We start from the raw sequence: 6,000 nt of genomic DNA, 5'->3' as shown, positions 1-6,000 counted from the left end.
TTAGCCACCCTAGTGGTGTAGTCACGGGTGGGCCTGAGTGGGCAGGGGTAGGGTTACCATATGGTTCCAGAAAAAGGAGGACAGATTAAGCCAGTCCGGGTTTTACTTCCATTGCTTTCAATGGAAGTGAAATCCAGACTGGCTCGATCTATCCTCTTTTTTTCTGGAGCCATATGGTAACCCTAGGCAGGGGCCCACCCATTTTTGCTTCAGGCCCACCCAGCAGCAGTGCACATCATTAGTGTAGCTGGCAGGGATCCTGGAGCCCTGCTGGCTGATGAGTCCTCTCTAGAGTTTCATCCCCTGTCAGTCTCATCCCCATAAGTACATAAGTATTGCCATACTGGGACAGACCAAAGGTCCATCAAGCCCAGCATCCTGTTTCCAACAGTGGCCAATCCAGGTCACAAGTATCTGGCAAGATCCCAAAAAAGTACAAAACATTTTATACTGCTTATCCCAGAAATAGTGGATTTTCCCCAAGTCCATTTAATAGTGGTCTATGGACTTTTCCTTTAGGAAGCCATCCAAACCTTTTTAAAACTCTGCTAAGCTAACCGCCTTTACCACAATCTCTGGCAACAAATTCCAGAATTTAATCCCCAGAGCAGTCAGCAGCACACTTTCAGCTGCCGACACCAGCACTCTCCCTGAGTTCAACTGGCATTCCCGCGCATGTGTGCATGGGGCATGCTGGTTGAACCGAGCATGTGCGGGAGCCTGGAGTGGGGCAGTGCTGGTGTCGGCGACTGCAAATGGACTGCTAACAGCCGTGAGGATGACACTGCTTGGGATTCTTCAGCTGGCGGGGCCTGGGAATCCCCGCCAGCCAAGGTATTTATTTTTAATGCTGCTAGTTTACTGAAAATTAAAGACCGAACCAGCAGTAGTTGCAACAGAGAGTACATGCGATCATGGTACATAAGTACATAAGTGTTGCCGTACTGGGACAAACCGAAGATCCATCAGGCCTAGTATCCTGTTTCCAACAATGGCCAATCCAGGTCACAAGTATCTGGCAAGATCCCCCAAAAAATGTCATTCAAGAGAATACTCAGGTTTTTAGTAATTGTAATATCTTTAAACTAGAGTAGCAAGTGGGATTTGAACTCCTGACTACCTAAACATTTATAGATTTTATCTCTGAGCCATCAGCAGCTCCTAAAAAAAACTCTACTAGTAAGACAAATTTGCTGCCCCATAGTCAGCAGGATTTGAACCTGCGCAGGGAGACCCCAATGGACTTCAAGTCCATCACCTTAACCACGGCAGCACATCAGGAATGAAACTGGTTAGGCAAAATGCACTTCAGGGCTTAGCTTTCTGTATTAAACTCTTGCAAGGCTCTGGGTGAGTTAGCTTGGACCAGTAACTTTCATTCTCTCTAACTCCACCTCCCAGGTCAACCACCGAATTCTTTGGGAAGGGCGTAGAATGAATATTCCGCCAGTGCCAGAAGTTCCAGTCGTGGCCGAGGGAGCCGTGCAGTCTTGACCTTTGCCCCCACCCTTGGAAGGTGGCACAGGGTAAGGGGCCAGTGACTACCATGGCGCATGCCATCGGAACAATGGGGGACCTCTTCTCGTGCCCCGGAGCTAGAGATGCTGAAATTCCCAGCCTTGGGGGCTGGAACAATGAAATTTCTTTTATCATAAAGGTCCCTCCCCTCCACCCCCCCCCCCCAGTCCATCTCACACTCGCCCAGTATTTTCTTTTGAAAGAGGCAAGACGTCAGCTGAGGCTCTGGTAGTCTCAAGTTCAAACGTGACAAGGAGTGGAGAGCGAAAAAAAGGTCTCATTTTCATGCCATGATGACTCAAGAACTTCTAGAAGCCATCCAAGCGAGAAGCACAAAAATTATGAAAAAGCTTTTATCTTAATTTTTTTTCCAAAGGCAGGCGGCTGTGGGACAGAAACTCTGCTATTGTCTTTCCAGAATGAGCAAAAAAATGTCAAGGAGGCTGCAAAGAGCGGAGGAGTAGCCTAGTGGTTAGTGCAGTGGACTTTGATCCTGGGGAACTGAGTTCAATTCTCACTGCAGCTCCTTGTGACTCTGGGCAAGTCACTCAACCCTCCATTGCCCCTGGTACAAAATAAGTACCTGAATATATGTAAACTGCTTTGAATATAGTTGCAAAAAAAACTCAGAAAGGCGGTATATCAAGTTCCATTTCCCTTTCCCACTAAAGAGAGAGCAGAGACAGGGACAGGAGAGTGGAAGCAAGAGACAGGAGGGGAATAAGGGGGATAGAAGAGAAATAAAGGGAGAAGAGACAGGAGGCTAAAGGAATTGAGACAGAGGAGGCATGAGGGGAGGAAAGGAAAGAGGAACAGAGTGAGAAGAGCAATAGAGGGAGGAGAGTAAAGAACAAAGAAGAGGAGGGAGGGTGAAAGGAGGGAGAGGTGAGAGAGGAAAGAGGGTAAGAAGATAAACAGAGAGAATGGGGTTAGAAGAGGTAGAGCAAGTCAGTAGAAGTACAGGAGAGCGGAGTTGCAAATGTTTTAGCTGTAGGAGATGCAGGTTAGGATTGATTTAAGGTTAACTGTTAGGGTTGGATTAGGGTTAAAGGTTAATGTGTTTAAGGCTAGGGTTATTGGTAAGGCTGAGGGTGCCGACTGTAGGTGGAATTATGGAGGACTGGGTTGCAGGTAAAATTAAGGTTAAAATTATATTAGTGTTAAAATTAGTGAGATGAGTTTAGTGTTCAAGTTAAAGTTCAGGCTAGAGATGGATTTAAGGGTTGGGGTGGAGGTGGAGTCAGGCAGGGTGAGAATTAAGGTTATGGCTGAGATTGGAGCTAGGGATAGGGGTTGGAGGTGAGGGTTGAAACCAGGAATAGGATAATAGTTAAGATAATATTGGGAGCAGGAGTTGGCGTTAGTTTTGGGATTAAGATTGGGGTAGAGTTAAGGTTGGGGTTTGGGTTGGAACTGGAGTTTGAGTCAGGGTTAGAGACAGAGTTATAGGATGCAGTAACAGTTGGCTAATGTTTGAATTAAGGTAGGTAACGTTAGGGTTGGAGTTAGGATTTAGCTCAGAATGAGGGGAAAGTTGGTGTTCTTCAGTGGGTTAAGCTCCGGGATAAGGTTTAGGGTTAAATTTGGGTTTAGGATACTAGCTAGGTTAAAAGTGAGACTCAGGGTTTGGATGTGGATTGAGAATTAGAGTTCAGATTGGTTAGAGGTTAATCGTTAAAGTTAGTCTTTAGGTTAGGGTTATTGTTTAGGCTGGGGATTAGGGCTGGGATTTAGAGGGTGAATATAAGGATAAGGATTAGGGTACGTTTAGGGTTTGTGGTTAGAACTCGAGATTGGGTGGAGATAGGCAAGGACTAAACAGGATTAGGATTAAGGTTAAGATTAGGTTTAAATGAAAGCTTAAGAGTTATTAAGGTTAGTATTGGAGTTTTAGAAGCCTAATATTGAAGTTAGGGTGAAATTTAGGTTTGGGGAAGGGATTAATTGTTAGGGATAGAGTTGCAGTTAAGATTAGTGATTAGGATGAAGGTAAGAGATGGAGTTATATTAAGGGTTAATTACTAGGGTCAGAGTTTGATTTAAGGTTTAGGGTTTGTGTTGTGGATTAGGGTGAATGTAGAGACTGGGCGATGAGATTAGTTTTGGTGTTGGGGTTTTGGATTAATGTTGGGTTTGGAGTTTGAGGTTAGTGAGTTTGTTATTGAGTGTTGGGTTGATGTTGTGGGTTAGTGTTGGAGTGAAGTTGAGGGTTGGGTTAGAAATTAATCATTAGAATTAGTGTCTGGGATAAGGTTTAGGATTGGTGTTTGGGTTATGGTTACTTGTTGGGATGGGATATGAGTTAAAATGAATACTGGGATTAGAGGAAAGTGTTGGAATTGGAGGATGAGATTAAGAATGGTGTTGGGGTTTAGGAGTTAGACTAAGTGTAAGGATTAGGATTGATGTCTGGGTTACAGTTACTGATTAGGATAGGGTCTGAGTTAGTATTAGTGTTACAGGATGAGATTAGGATTGGTGATGGAATTTAGGAGTAGGTAAGGGAGTTAGACTGAGAGTAAGGATTAAGGTTGGGGTTTGGATTATGGTTACCTGTTAGGGTATGATCTGGGTTAGGATGAATGTTGGGGGGTTAGTTTTGAATTGGGGGATGAGATTAGGGTTAGTTATGGGGTTTAACAGTTAGGACAGGAATTGGACTGAAGGAAAGGAATAGAGTTGGAGTTTAGGTTGAATATTGGGGTTAGTGGATAGTGTTGGAGATGGGGGTCTAGGTTAGGGTTGGTGTTGTGGTTTAAGAGTTAGTATGAGGGTTGGACAATGGGTAAGGATTAGAGTTTGGGTTATGGTTACTGGTTAAGGTTGGGTATGAGTTAGTATTAGTGCTGAAGTTGGGGAATTACATTACGGTTGGTTTGGGGTTTAGGGGTTAGCATATGAGTTGAAAAAAACAAAGATTTGGGTTAGGGTTTAGGTTATGGGTATTGGTTAGGATGGGGTTGGGATGAGAATGAGGACTGGGGCTAGGTTACAGTGTTTAGGTGGGAGTTAATAGTTAAGGTGAGTTTGGATTGGTTTAGAGCTAGTGGGTTCATCATGGCTGAATTTGGATTTGGCATTGTATATTAAGGGAATTGTGCTACCATGAGGTGGTTGGTTATGTCAGAGGTTAATTGTTAAGGTTAATGTTTTGGGTTAAAGTTTAGTCTTGATTCATGGGTTAAAGTTTTAAGGGTAGGGGTTAGTCATTATGTTTAAGTGAGAGAGTCAGTTTAGCTCCTCTGTCCCATGTCTGAAAACCTAAAGTGTGTGGGGGTAGAAGAAGAGAGGGAAGGGGAGAAACTGTTCAGTCTTTGTGCAAGTCGTGGGTGTGGAAAGAGGGAGGCGACAGAACAGGGTGGAACACAAAATATCAGAGCAATTAAGAACAAAATACCCCAGTGTACAGAGATTTGGATATAAGCCAGAGCATTACAGAGCTGTGACCTTTTATCGTGCTCCGGGATAGCATGGTCTCCATGGCCTATGAGAGACAGACAGACATCCATGCACAGATGCACCACTGCAGAGCTGTGAGTCTCTGGCAGGCCCCGACCCGGCATCTGTAATATTTATGGAGGAAAGGACTGACAGGTTGCCATTCCCAGTTGTAGGAAGAGAATATTAATCTATATCCCCCCACATCCACATTAACACACTTTAAATATTTGCATAACCTCAGAGGCTGGGTGGGAGGAACATGGGGGAAGATGTCTCTGCCCTGAAAAATAGAGGAGGGTCTGAGACCCTTCACGTGTGAAAGAAAACCAGCTTTCTGAATTTTCAGCCCCTGCACCCTTTGCACACTGCTCTGGGATTTTCAGCCCCTGCACTGTATTTTCATCCCTGTACCTTCTGTATTTTGCTCATCTCCTTCTAGTATTTTCAGCCCCTGTGCTCTCTGCATTTTACTGCAGTCTCCTCTGGTATTTTCAGCCCCTGTGATCTCTACATTTCGCCAGAGTTTCCAGGATAGTCCAGCGGAGCAGGAACACCCTGGGAATGTGACCTTTCCTGAGCTGCAGTGTTCAGCTGGTATGTGAATGCCCTCTCTGTGTCTGCAGTGGAGTTACAGCAGGACAGGCTAGCTCCCACTTTGGCTAGTAATGTCCCTCTGCACCCCAGGGCTGGTGCAGAGAGACAGCAAGAGACTGTCAAAAATGAGGGGATTTGCACTCTCAGGTCTGTTATCTTGAGAGATGATTTGGGGGTGAGGAAAGAAAGGGGTAAATGTACTGAATGAAAAATTGGACATCCTCAGAGAGGAGAGGGACGATGGGAAGAGTTCTCTCTTTTCCTCCCTTTCAGTCTGTGTGGAAAGAGGGCTATCAGGAATGGGGTAAAAATATCAGTGACCCTCAGAAGGACTCATCTTTTTGCTGCACCTCCTCCCTCCAGGCCCTCTTGCTATTCACCATTGGGGGGAGGGGGAGCATGATGACCAGTGACAGATAAAAATTCCCCTCCCCACAGCCACAGGTA

The sequence above is a fragment of the Microcaecilia unicolor genome, chromosome 3, assembly GCF_901765095.1.
Source record: "Microcaecilia unicolor chromosome 3, aMicUni1.1, whole genome shotgun sequence".
Classification (NCBI taxonomy): domain Eukaryota; kingdom Metazoa; phylum Chordata; class Amphibia; order Gymnophiona; family Siphonopidae; genus Microcaecilia; species Microcaecilia unicolor.
The sequence above is the reverse complement of the archived record's forward strand: the minus strand, read 5'-3'. Positions refer to the sequence as shown.